The sequence below is a fragment of the Capra hircus genome, chromosome 5 (assembly GCF_001704415.2).
Source record: "Capra hircus breed San Clemente chromosome 5, ASM170441v1, whole genome shotgun sequence".
Taxonomy (NCBI): Eukaryota; Metazoa; Chordata; class Mammalia; order Artiodactyla; family Bovidae; genus Capra; species Capra hircus.
This window is the reverse complement of record NC_030812.1, coordinates 57,979,612-57,993,562: the sequence shown is the minus strand read 5'-3', so window position 1 is coordinate 57,993,562 and position 13,951 is coordinate 57,979,612. Positions and strand designations below refer to the sequence as shown.

Sequence of the window (13,951 nt, the reverse complement as noted above, 5' to 3'; positions counted from 1 at the left end):
GAGAACTAACACCCAAAAAAGATGTCCTTTTCATTCTAGGGGACTGGAATGCAAAAGTAGGAAGTCAAGAAACACCTGGAGTAAAAGGCAAATTTGGCCTTGGAATGGAGAATGAAGCAGGGCAAAGATTAATAGACTTTTGCCAAGAAAATGCACTGTTCATAGCAAACACCCTCTTCCAACAACACAAGAGAAGACTCTACACATGGACATCACAGGATGGTCAACACCAAAATCAGATTGGTTATATTATTTGCAGTCAAAGATGGAGAAGCTCTATACAGTCAACAAAAACAAGACCAGGAGCTGATTGTGGCTCAGATCATGAACTCCTTATTACCAAATTCAGACTCAAATTGAGGAAAGTAGGGAAAACCACTAGACCATTCAGGTATGACCTAAATCAAATCCCTTATGATTATACAGTGGAAGTGACAAATAGATTTAAGGGCCTAGATCTGATAGAGAGAGTGCCTGATGAACTATGGAATGAGGTTCGTGACATTGTAGAGGAGACAGGGATCAAGACCATCCCCATGGAAAAGAAATGCAAAAAACCAAAATGGCTGTCTGGGGAGGCCTTACAAATAGCTGTGAAAAGAAGAGAAGTGAGGAGCAAAGGAGAAAAGTGAAGATATAAGCATCTGAATGCAGAGTTCCAAAGAATAGCAAGGAAAGATAAGAAAACCTTCTTCAGTGATCAACACAAAGAAATAGAAGAAAACAACAGAATGGTAAAGACTAGAGATCTCTTCAAGAAAATTAGAGATACCAAGGGAACATTTCATGCAAAGATGGGCTCGATAAAGGACAGAAATGGTATGGATCTAACAGAAGCAGAAGATATTAAGAAGAGGTGGCAAGAATAAACAGAACTCTACAAAAATGATCTTCATGACCCAGATAATCGTGATGGTCTGATCACTCATCTAGAGCCAGACATCCTGGAATGTGAAGTCAAGAGGGCCTTAGAAAGCATCACTACGAGAAAAGCTAGTGGAGGTGATGGATTTCCAGTTGAGCTGTATCAAATCCTGAAAGATGATGCTGTGAAAGTGCTGCACTCAATATGCCACCACATTTGGAAAACTCAGCAGTGGCCACAGGACTGGAAAAGGTCCGTTTTCATTCCAATTCCAAAGAAAGGCAATGCCAAAGAATGCTCAATCTAGCGCACAGTTGCACTCATCTCGCATGCTAGTAAAGTAATGCTCAAAATTCTCCAAGTCAGGCTTCAGCAATACGTGAACTGTGAACGTCCAGATGTTCAAGCTATGTTTTAGAAAAGGCAGAGGAACCAGAGATCAAATTGCCAACATCTGCTGGATCATGGAAAAAGCAAGAGAGCTCCAGAAAAACATCGATTTCTGCTTTACTGACTATGCCAAAGCCTTTGACTGTGTGGATCACAATAAACTGTGGAAAAATCTGAAAGAGATGGGACCACCTGACCTGCCTCTTGAGAAATCTGTATGCAGGTCAGGAAGCAACAGTTAGAACTGGACATGGAACAACAGACTGGTTGCAAATAGGAAGAGGAGTACATCAAGGCTGTATATTGTCACCCTGCCTATTTAACTTATATGCAGAGTAGATCATGAGAAACGCTGGACTGGAAGAAACATAAGCTGGATTCAAGATTGCCGGGAGAAATATCTATAACCTCAGATATGCAGATGACACCACCCTTATGGCAAAAAGTGAAGAGGAACTCAAGCCTCTTGATGAAAGTGAAAGAGGAGAGTGAAAATATTGGCTTAAAGCTCAACATTCAGAGAACAAAGATCATGGCATCCAGTCCCATCACTTCATGGGAAATAGTTGGGGAAACAGTGGAAACTGTGCCACACTTTATTTTTGGGGCTCCAAAATCACTGCAGATGGTGATTGCAGCCATGAAATTAAAAGACACCTATTCCTTGAAAGAAAATTTATGACCAACTTACATAGTATATTCAAAAGCAGAGACATTACTTTGCCGACTAGGTTCTGTCTAGTCAAGGCTATGGTTTTTCCAGTGGTCATGTATGGATGTGAGAGCTGGACTCTGAAGAAGGCTGAGCACTGAAGAATTGATGTTTTTGAACTGTGGTGTTGGAGAAGACTCTTGAGAGTCCCTTGGACTATAAGGAGATCAGCCCCGGGATTTCTTTGGAAGGAATGATGCTGAAGCTGAAACTCTAGTACTTTGGCCACCTCATGCGAAGAGTTGACTCATTGGAAAAGACTTTGATGCTGGGAGGGACTGGGGGCAGGAGGGGAAGGGGACAACAAAGGATGAGATGGCTGGATGGCATCACTGGCTCGATGGACGGGAGTCTGAGTGAACTCCGGGAGTTGGTGATGGACAGGGAGGCCTGGCTTGCTGCGATTCATGGGGTCGCAAAGAGTTGGACATGATTGAGAAACTGAACTGTACTGAACTGAAAGCAGATTCTGAGAGAATCACTGAAGCGGGAACTCTGTTTGTAGGACAACAATGATTTCTGGAGACAGTAAATCTGGGTGGGGGAAACTAAAAATGTCAAACCTCTGAGCTAATGCTTTTGTCAAAGTATAAAAAAACACCTGAGGCTTGAAATAAACCTGTAGATCCCTACTATGAGTCAGAGGCTACATCATCGTCCACCGACACCTCTCACCCCTTCAGGATGATTCCCTGTCTGCTGGAGCTGGACTCTGGCACATGAGTTTAAGTAAACTCTGGGAGTTGGTGATGGACAGGGAGGCCTGGAGTACTGCGATTCATGGGGTCTCAAAGAGTCGGTAATGACTGAGTGACTGAGCTGAACTCAACTGAAAGCAGTATATGGGTATATAAATTTAAATTTAAAATAATGAACATTAAATTCGTACTGGTCATCTTTCAAGTACTTAAAACTCTTGGTGGCTAGTGGCTACCATATTGGACAATGCTGAAATAAATAAATGATTAATATTTAGTGTTTGTCTCTTCTAAAGCATACATTTCATTATGTTGTTTTTCATAATGTGTAAACTAAAATTTGTGTATTTAACACAATTTTGATATGGTATATTTCTTTTTCAAGTAGTTCAAAATTTTCTATAAGTCCTTACTGATTATTCTTGTGACCAACTAACTATGTAGAAGTATGTTACTTAATTTTCAAACATTTGGTGACTTTCTAGTCTTTTGTCTGTCACTGATTCTTACTTAATTCCATTATAATTAGAAAGCATATTTCCAAGAATTTAATCCTGTGGAAGGTTTTGAAATTTCCTTTAGGCTAAGCTGACATTAAAGTTTGTAAATACTTCATGTACTTTTAAGAGAATTATATACTTTTGAACTTGGATGCAGTGCTCCATATTTATCATTTACTTCCCAAGTGGCTCTAGAGGTGACGAACACGCCTGCCAGTGCATGAGACATAAGAGACACGTTCGATGCCTATGTTGGAAAGATCCCCTGGAGGAGGGCGTGCCAATACACTCCACTATTCTTGTCTGAAGAATCCCCATGGACAGAGGAGCCTGGCAAGCTACAGTCCATGGGGTTGCAAAGAGTTGGACATGACTGAAGAGACTTAGCACACACAAAAGAATGAGACAAAAAATGGGTCAAAGAACTAAATAGACATTTCTCCAAAGAAGACATATGGATGGCTAACACATGAAAAGATGCTCAACATCACTCATTATTAGAGAAATGCAAATCTAAACCACAATGAGGTACCACTTCACACCAGTCAGAATGTCTGAGATCCAAAAGTCTGCAAGCAGTAAATACTGCAGAGGGTGTGGAGAAAAGGGAACCCTCCTACACTGTTGGTGAGAATGCAAACTAGTACAGCCACTATGGAGAACAGCGTGGAGATTCCTTAAAAAATTGCAAATAGAACTACCTTATGACCCAGCAATCCCACTGCTGGGCATACACATGGAGGAAACCAGAATTGAAAGAGACACATGTACCCCAATGTTCATTGCAGCACTGTTTATAATAGCCAGGACATGGAGACAACCTAGATGTCCATCAGCAGATGAATGGATAAGAAAGCTGTGGTACATATACACAATGGAGTATTACTCAGCCATTAAAAAGAATACATTTGAATCAGTTCTAATGAGATGGATGAAACTGGAGCCGATTATACAGAGTGAAGTAAGCCAGAAAGAAAAACACCAATACAGTATACTAACACATATATATGGAATTTAGAAAGATGGTAATGATGACCCTGTATGCAAGACAGCAAAAGAGACACAGATGTGTATAGCGGACTTTTGGACTCAGAGGGAGAAGGAGAGGGAGAGGGTGGGATGATTTGGAAGAACGGCATTGAAACATGTATACTATCATGTAAGAAACGAATCACCAGTCTATGTCCGATGCAGAATACAGCATGCTTGGGGCTGGTGCACGTTGATGACCCAGAGAAATGTTATGGGGAGGGAGCTGGGAGGGGGGGGGGGTTCATGTTTGGGACCGCATGTACACCTGTGGTGGATTCATGTCAATGCATGGCAAAACCAATAAAGTATTGTAAAGTAAAATAAAGTAAAAATAAAAATTAAAAAAAAGAATAAAACAAGTTTTTTTGTATTTCTATGAGTAATAGATTTGTTAACAGTTTAGCTATTGCAGTTTTCAATTCTATAATTAGATCTGCCATTAAGCCTTTTTCAGCACAGTTTCTTTTGATTTATTTTGAATGGACCATGTTTCTTCTTTCTCTTTACATTTTTGAGGAACACTGGCCATTTGAATTCAATAATGTGCTAACTCTGGGATTCAGATTCTTCCTCTTGCCAAGGGATGCCATTTTTTTGTTATTATTTTCTAGTTTACTTTTGTGTTTTGATTATGGTAGGCGTCCTCTGTGCCAATTGTAAGCCTGAGTATAAACTTAAGGTCTCAGTTCTCTTCTGAGACTCTGCCTTTCCCTGACCATGCACACTTTCTAATTTTCACTGTAAATGCATTTACTTCTGAACATCCTAGATATTCAAAGAGAGGGAGAGAGGGAAAAAGAGTCAGACCTTTTGCATCCATTATGAAATAGCATATCTGATAGGACTTGATGAGAAAGTCATCATCACTGCTGTGGCTGTCCAGCCAAAGGTCAATAAATTGAACATAATTACTGAGGAAACTTCAGCCAAAATCAAGGGACATAATATTTAATTACTGGAAAATAATTTCAATCAACATTCCCAAAAGTGAAGGAAAAATTAGAGAACTATTCCAAATACTAATAAAAGGAAACTAAAATACTATGAGAATCAAATGAAGCATGCCATATTAAACTGTATTCTTTTTTCTTATGGGGAAACTTTTAGACAATTGGTTATGTTTGAATAATATTGGAGAATTTGAAGTTAATAACATATCATTGGTTAATTCTGGTAATAATGGTTTTATCATGTTTGCCCAGTAAAATATTCTTTTTGTTGTTGTTGTAAATCCGCATAACCATATTGACTAGCAAGTGGAGCATTAGTGGCTTGGGAATAAAAGATCCTATTGTATATTTGTTGTGTATTTTTCTTTATGTTTTATATTAAAAAATAAAGTAAATAGGAAATCACTTAAGTACTGTCCCCCAGTTTACGGGGATGGGAGTGGGTCACAATCAAGTTAATGAAATTCTAATGTACTGCCTAACAAAAACAGGAGAGAAGTTCATATTTGGGGTAAACTTTCTCACCAGTAAAACTGGTAATATTGTCCTATGGTAGTTGAGTATCTGAAATTCTTTTCTTTTAAAAAAAAATTATTATTATTTTTTAAAATTTTTATTTTTACTTTGTTTTACTTTACAATACTGTATTGGCTTTGTCATACATTTACATGAATCCACCGTGGGTGTACATGTGATCCCAAACATGAACCCCATAATTCTCTTTTGAGAAATGTCTCCTCAGTTTTGTAGTTAAAGCAGTTCACAGTGCTTTTCTTTCATTCTTCCTTTGTTTTCTGTTTCTTCTCTTATTCCTTTCCTTTTTCTTTTTTTAAATTTAGTTGGTATGTATAAACTTTCTGGTAGCATTCTCCAGAAGGTCTTTCTTTTTTTTTTTTTTTTTATTTCAGTGAATCCTCTGTGCCTCTTATGAGTGAAATAATATAACTGTGGCTTTTGTTAGTGTACAATTTGAAGCAATAATTCTTTGCTGCAAATTTTAGGCTCCTTTCATTTGAGATATTTTCTAAAGCATCATTTCAGTTAAACTATAACCCTTTTATTTAGAATTTTTATAGAGTACTTTTTCTATTTAAATATATTTTCTGAACAACAGGAAAATGAATTTTATTTGGCATGAAAGAGGATTCCAATTATCTGTAACATCATGTTCTCTGATAGTGGAAAACATTAGCAGATGCATATAATCCCGATGGTGTCTCTTTTTTGAATCCTTCATTAGAGAAAAATTGCAATTAAATTTACACTTGAAATAATTAAATATTTTATATTATAAGAAGGAGAATATTTATCATTTGTTTTTGACTCATTTCTATCATATTCCTGTATGCAGAATTACAATAATATAATCTGAATACAGTAAATGATGTATAATTTGGAATATATATCTAAGCTATAAATAAAAGTCATTTTGCAAGTACAAGTCAGATAATTTTCACTGACTCTTGAACTGTCACATTTTTTTTTCATTTTTATGTAGATGTAAATTTCCATACTTTCTGATTAAATACAACTGATTATAAGAAGACTGGTACATTTGAAGTCCCTTCCCCCCAAAATTAAATTAAAGAAAAACGTAAGAAATCATATTGGGACAAAATAATTAATGGGATATGTTAGAATATTTCCATGATAGGGAAAATATTTAACTATTATATATACTATATGTTCCATATCTTTAAAAATTCTTTTGATGAGTTAAGAATTTTTAAAAAATAAACATTGCCAATTGAAGCTGGTGTAATTGTCAACACACTATAAGAAATTTGTTATTAATTTGTGAAACATATATAGAAAATTCATTTCGAGTAATAGTTATATGGGGCTTCCCTGGTGACTCAGAGGGTAAAGCGTCTGCCTGCAATTCAGGATACCTAGGTTTGATCCCTGGGTTGGGAAAATCCCCTGGGAAGGAAAAGGCATCCCACTCCGGTACTCTTGCCTGGAAAACCCCATGGATGGCGAAGCCTGGTAGGCTACAGTCCATTGGGTCGCAAAGAGTTGGACACGACTGAGTGACTTCACTTTCACGTCTTGGCACACTGGATCAAACTATTAAACTTCTTTACATTTCTGAATTTTTTCCTATGTTTGCAGCCTTTTATTTATTTATGTTTTAAATTTTACCTAATATCATATTTTTTCTTTCTTTGTTTTTTACATATATATACATTGTTTTTCATATTCTTTTCATTATGGTTTATCACAAGATATTGAATACAATTCCCTGTGCTATACAGTAGGGCTTTGTTTATCCATTATATATATTATATATATACATATATATATTTTACTTTACAATATTGTATTGGTTTTGCCACATCAAAAAGTACTGTTACATCTGCTTCTTTAAGAATTGTTTTCCTAATTCTTTTTCAGTTCAGTTCAGTTCAATCGCTCAGTCACGTCTGACTCTTTGTGACCCCATGAATCGCAGCACTCCAGGCCTCCTTGTTCATCACCAACTTCCGGAGTTCACTCAGACTCATGTCCATTGAGTCGGTGATGCCATCCAGCCGTCTCATCCTCTGTTTTCCCCTTCTCCTCCTGCCCCGAAATCCTCCCCAGCATCAGAGTCTTTTCCAATGAGTCAACTCTTCACATGAAGTGGCCAAAGTACTGGAGTTTCAGCTTTTTAGTATCATTCCTTCCAAAGAAATCCCAGGGCTGATCTCTTTTATTTATTTATTTATTTATTGTTTGATTGCAATTTTATTCGTGTTTTGTGTTTTTCTTTTCTAACTTTACAATATTGTATTGGTTTTGCCATATATCAACATGAATCCGCCATGGATGTACACGTATTCCCAATCCTGAACCCCCCTCCCGCCTTCCTCCCCATACAGAATGGACTGGTTGGATCTCCCTGTAGTCCAAGGGACTCTGAAGAGTCTTCTCCAACACCACAATTCAAAAGCATCAGTTCTTCAGCTCTCAGCTTTCTTCACAGTCCAACTCTCACATCCATACATGACCACTGGAAAAACCATAACCTTGACTAGATGGACCTTTGTCGGTAAAGTAATGTCTCTGCTTTTGAATATGCTATCTAGGTTGGTCATAATTTTCCTTCCAAGGAGTAAGCGTCTTTTAATTTCATGGCTGCGATCACCATCTGCAGTGATTTTGGAGCCCGAAAAATAAAGTCAGCCACTGTTTCCCCATCTATTTGCCGTGAAGTGATGGGACCAGATGCCATGATCTTAAACCTGGAATGAAGAACCAGTCAAGAGAGATAGAATTCATTCTCCTGGGACTGACTGATGAAACAGAATTGCAAATTGTGATTTTTATGTTTCTCTTCCTAAACTGCATGTTGAGTGTGATAGGAAACTTATCCATCATCCTTCTTATCTTGCTGGATCCCGCCTCAAGACTCTCAGGTATTTTTTCCTCCAAAATTTCTCCGTCTTGGAAGTTTCATTAACAACAATCTGTATTCCCAGATTCTTGATAGCCATCGTGACTAAAAACAAAATCATTTCCTACAATGGTTGTGCATCTCAGGTATTCTTTTTTCTCTTATTAGGCAGTACAGAATTTTACTTACTGGTTGCCATGTCTTTTGATCATTATGTAGCAATCTGCAAACATGTACATTGCCTGATCATTATGAGCAAAAAAGTGTGTTACCAACTTGTACTCAGTTCATGGGCAGCGGGCTTTCTGATTATTTTTCCACCAGTGCTCCTGGGATTGAAACTGAAATTCTGTGCTTCCATAATAATTGATTATTTTGTATGTGACACTTCCCCTGTGCTGCAGATTTCTTGCACAGATATTCATATCCTAGAATTGATTTCATTTGGCTCAGCTGTTGGAACACTCATGGTCACATTATTGTTTGTGATGCTTTCCTAAACATATATTATCAAGAGCATTCTAAACATTCCGTCTGCTCAGAAAAGAACAAAGGCTTTTCCCACATATTCTTCTCATATGATTGTAGTCTCCCTTACTTATGGTAGCTGTATCTTTAGTTACATGCAGCCATCTGCAAAAGAAAGGGTGACTCTGTCCAAAGGTGTAGCTGTTATTTATACCTCAGTTGCCCCTGTATTAAACACTTTCAGTTACACTCTAGGAACCAGCAAGTGAAACAAGCCTTCAAAGATATACTCCAAAATATTTACATGTTTTTCAATAAATGAGGAAAATTTTAATCATGAAATATTGGAGAAAAGCAAAATTTTTAACATTTTACAGTTTAATTAACCTGTCCTTCAATTTCATTTAGACTTCTTAAAACAGTTTAACCAAGACTTTCAGCATAATGCACTTTTCTTTCTTATTACTGTTGATAATTAGCACTTTTCTGTGTTACAGTGAATCCTTTCTTCACGAGATCAATACAAATGTTGAATTTCATTTTCTCTACAAGACTTTGCATGGTTCTGACTTTAAAAAACTGTTATAATTATATATTAATCATATGAAAATTGTATTGATGGAAATATTATTAATAACATATCCTACCACCAGGGTTCTGGAGTTTCCCAGGTGGTGCTAGTGGTTAAGAATTTGCCTGCCAGTGAAGGAGATGTAGGAGACGTGGGTTTGATCCCTGGATTGGGAAGATCACTTGGAGAAGGACATGGAAACCCACTCCAATATTCATGCCTGGAGAATCCCATGGACAGAGGAGCCTGATGGGCTGCAGTCTATAGTGTTTCAAAGAGTCAGATACGATGGAAGTGACTTAGCACTCATGCACCACTGGGCCTCTAGGAAGTATTGATACTTTAAGTGCAACTTGCTGATATCACAAGTCTGATAACTCAAAGTGTTATTCTTTTGGCCAGTCATTGAAGGCTTAAATTTAGATATCTGTATGAGCTTGATCAAGGTTCTCAAACTCTATGTTGCTGAGTTTCTCCAGTTATGAAATAGATATAATACCAATAATTTTATTTTAATGTTATTTTGAGGATGAAATGATACATTATATAAACTAATGCACAGTCTGCATCTGGCCTACACTGAACTGTCGAGAAATGTTAGTTGCACTTGACAGAAGATGTTGCCTCAGCTGAGACAATATTTAACAAGTCAAAGGGAAAAAAGACAGACTTCAAATCAAAGAAACTTTTATGTCTAAAAATGTACTTGTTCTTTATGTGGTAGTCTTAAATATTTGGAACAAATAAGAATCACCTACCTCGTTAGTTTATTTAAATTTAAAGTTCGTGTTCTCATCCCTAAATATATATTTTCAGTTTAACTGGAGTATAGAAACATAGACTATAGGTGACTCTGAAGCCAGTGGTTCATATATAACCAGATTTTCATTTTAGAAGGATCACTCTGTTAACTGTATTGAAGACATATGTCCAAATGTTGGAGTCAAGAAGACAAGGTAGAGGGCTAATATTTATACTAAATGAATTATTTGAGGATTAAAATACAATAGTGTCCACGAATTCAAATCTCAGTGAGATATCTCCAGAGATCTTTAGAAAAAACTGAGATGAACTGTTAAGAATTTGAATATCTGAGAAAAATTAAGGGGTGATTTAAAAATGAATTGAATCGTCTTAGAATTTCCTCTCTGCTCACTCCTGTTCCCCCTGTGGCTCAGCGGTAAAGAATCCACCTGCAATGCAGGAGCTGCGGGTTGGATCCCTGGGTCAGGAGGATCCCTTGGAGAAGGAAATGGCAACCCATTCCATATTCTTGCCTGGAGAATCTCATGGACAGAAGAGCCTGGTGGGTTATAGTCCTTAGGGTTGCAAGAGTCAGACACAAATGAAGTGACTTAGCGTGTACAGGGTCAAAGTTTATACAAATGCATTTGGGCTTCCCTGATGGCTCAGGGAGTAAAGAATCTGCGTGCAATGAAGAAGACACAGATTCAAACCCTGGGTTGGGAAGATCTCCTGGAGAAAAGAAAGGCTACCCACTCCAGTATTCTTGCCTGGAAAATCTCATGAATAGAGGAGCTGGGCAGGCTACAGTCCATGGGGTTGCAAAGAGTTGAACATGACTCAGTGACTAATAGTTTCACTTTCCTGTACATACTCACTTAAATATATCAATATAATGACTTTTAAGAAAGGATTATGGTTATATATTGTCAGATTCTTAAAAAGAAAAAAACTACAAGAGCTCCTTAAAATGTATAGATTTCCATTCTTGATATAATATTCTATCAAAGAAAAACATATGAAAAAAATCACAAAGGTATTGATTTAATGGTAAGACTATTATCTATGTGTACCTGAAGAAATAATTTTAACTGAGTTATTTTCTGGTTCATTTTACCATTTTTAAGCCAACATTATTATCCATCTGCTCTTCTATGGAAAAATAGGGGAGTAAGTACTTATTGTTTTCAAGGCCCTAAAAACCTCCATTGACAGAGAGTTTGCTTTCAATAAGTCTTTAAAAAACAAACAAATAAGCAAACAAAAACAGGTTTGAACTCAGGTCTCTTGCATTGCAGGCAGATTCTTTACCATCTGTGCCACCAAGAAAGACTTAAAAAAAAAAAAAAGCACCAAAACCTTATTATATACATGATTTGTGAATATTTTTCTTCATTCTTTGGGTTGTATTTTCAGTTTATTTGAGCTTCCCTGGTGGCTCAGGTGGAAAAGTGTCTGCCTGCAATGTGGCAGACCCAGGTTTGATCCCTGGGTTGGGATTCTTGCCTGGAGAATCCCACAGATGGAGGAGCATGGTAGGCTACAGTCCATGGGGTCACAAAGAGTCAGACACGATGGAGCTTCACTTCACTTCACTTCACTTCACTTCAGTTTATTCACAGTGCCCTTTGATCACTACAGTTTTAATTCTGATGAAGCTGTTTGGTAGTTAGAATAGGAAACAGGAGTCCAGAATGGCGGTGGCTAAAAGACAAGGAAGGGGAAAAGCCTGTGAAAATAGAACAAAGGAAGATCTGAGAATCGGAGTGAGGACCTCAGGTAGAACAAACAATACTCCTGGCTAACCCAATTTATATAGGGCAGGCCTGCTGCTAAGTCACTCAGTCATGCCCGACTCTGTGCGGCCCCATAGACAGCAGCCACCAGGCTCCACCATCCCTGGGATTCTGAGGGCAAGAACACAGGAGTGGGTTGCCATTTCCTTCTCCAATGCATGAAAGTGAAAAGTGAAAGTGAAGTTGCTCAGTCGTGTCCAACTCTTAGCAACCCCATGGACTGCAGCCTAGGGGGAGAAAAAACATATAAAAAGAGGAGCCAAAGGGCTTGGAGGTCTCTCTCTCTGTCCCACGCACTGGAGCGCTCTTCTCTTCGCGTCTTTGGGTCAGCATGCTCTCACACCTTGAAGATGGATTTTTCTGGTATTATCTAAATAAAATAGAGCTGTAACATGGAGCTGTAACACTGATTTGTCTAAGAGCTATAACACTGTCCGTTGAGACCTGAGAGCTATAACACGGTCTGTCTAAGACCTGAGAGCTGTGACATGCTGAAGGCTTTAATGTCCGTCACTCCAAATCTTTGTTGTGACAAGACAGAACCAAGGAGAATACACTTTCCTGACAAAGCCATGTTAATTTTTTTATTTTGCTGTTTGTGCTTTTGGTGTCATATTTAATAAATCATTGCCTAATTCAAAGTTAAAAGGAGTTATATGTATGGTTTCTTTTAAGAAATGTATACATTTAGTGCCCATAATAATATTTTTTTAAATTTTGAGTTGATCTTTATATATGGTATTTTCTAAAAAAGGATTTTTTAAAATTTATTTATTTATTTTTGTCTGTAGTGCATCTTTGTTGCTGCATAGAGTCTTTTTCTAGTTGCAGTGGGTGGGGGCTACTCTTCATTGGAGTGCTCAGGCTTCTCATTGTGATGGCTTCTGTTCTTGTGGAGCACAGGCTCTAGATACATGGGCTTCAGTGTTTACAGCTCTTGGGCTCAGTAGGCTCAGTAGTTGCGGTGCATGGGCTTAGTTGCCCCTCAGCACATGAAATCCTCCTAGACCAGGGATGGAACCTGTGTCCCCTGCATTGTAAGCCAGACTTTTAACCAGTGAACCACCAAGGAAGCCCTATATATAGCCTTTATCTATGGGGTGAGATAGATTTCTTTTGCATGTGCATATCTAGTTTTCCCAACATGGCTTCTTACAAAAGCTGTTACATCTTTGAATAATCTTGTCACCCTTGTTAAAAATCAACTGACCATAAATGTGAAAGTTCTTTGTTCTATTCCTTTGATCTGTACGTTGACTGTTATGCCAGTATCACACTCTCTTGGTGACTTTAGCTTTACGATAAGTTTTCAAATTAGATTTCTTTCTTTTTTTAAAATGTAACTTAGTAAATGGGCTTCCTAGTGGTTCAGTGGTAAAGAATCCACCTGCCAGGCATTATACACAGGTTCAATACCTGGGTCTGGAAGATCCCTAGAGAAGGAAATGGCAACCCACTCTAGTATTCTTGCCTGTGAAATCCCATTGGACAGAGGAGCCTGGAGAGCTATAGTGCATGGGGTTGTAAAAGAGTTGAACACAACTTAGCAACTAAATAACAATAGCAATAGAGAATACTTCAGGGCACACATAAAATGAAGAAACCATATAACACAAATGCAGTCCACAAACTTCTTGACACATTGTGAGTGGTTACTGTGAAAAAATTTAACAGGAGTTTGAGAATAACTTTTATATGACTGTTCTCAGTTTCTTCTCTGTGATGACATCATTCCTTACAAAATACTGTATATATGAAAACACTAAGTTGTAGGCTTTTTGCTGAAAATAATATTCAAGAGTGATTATTTTACCAGGAATAAAATCTTCTATGTAATCACTCTGGT

General features: G+C 37.7%; 1 pseudogene; it reads left to right on the top strand.

The window, feature by feature from the left end:
- On the top strand, positions 8,380–9,421 carry LOC106502111 (annotated as a pseudogene).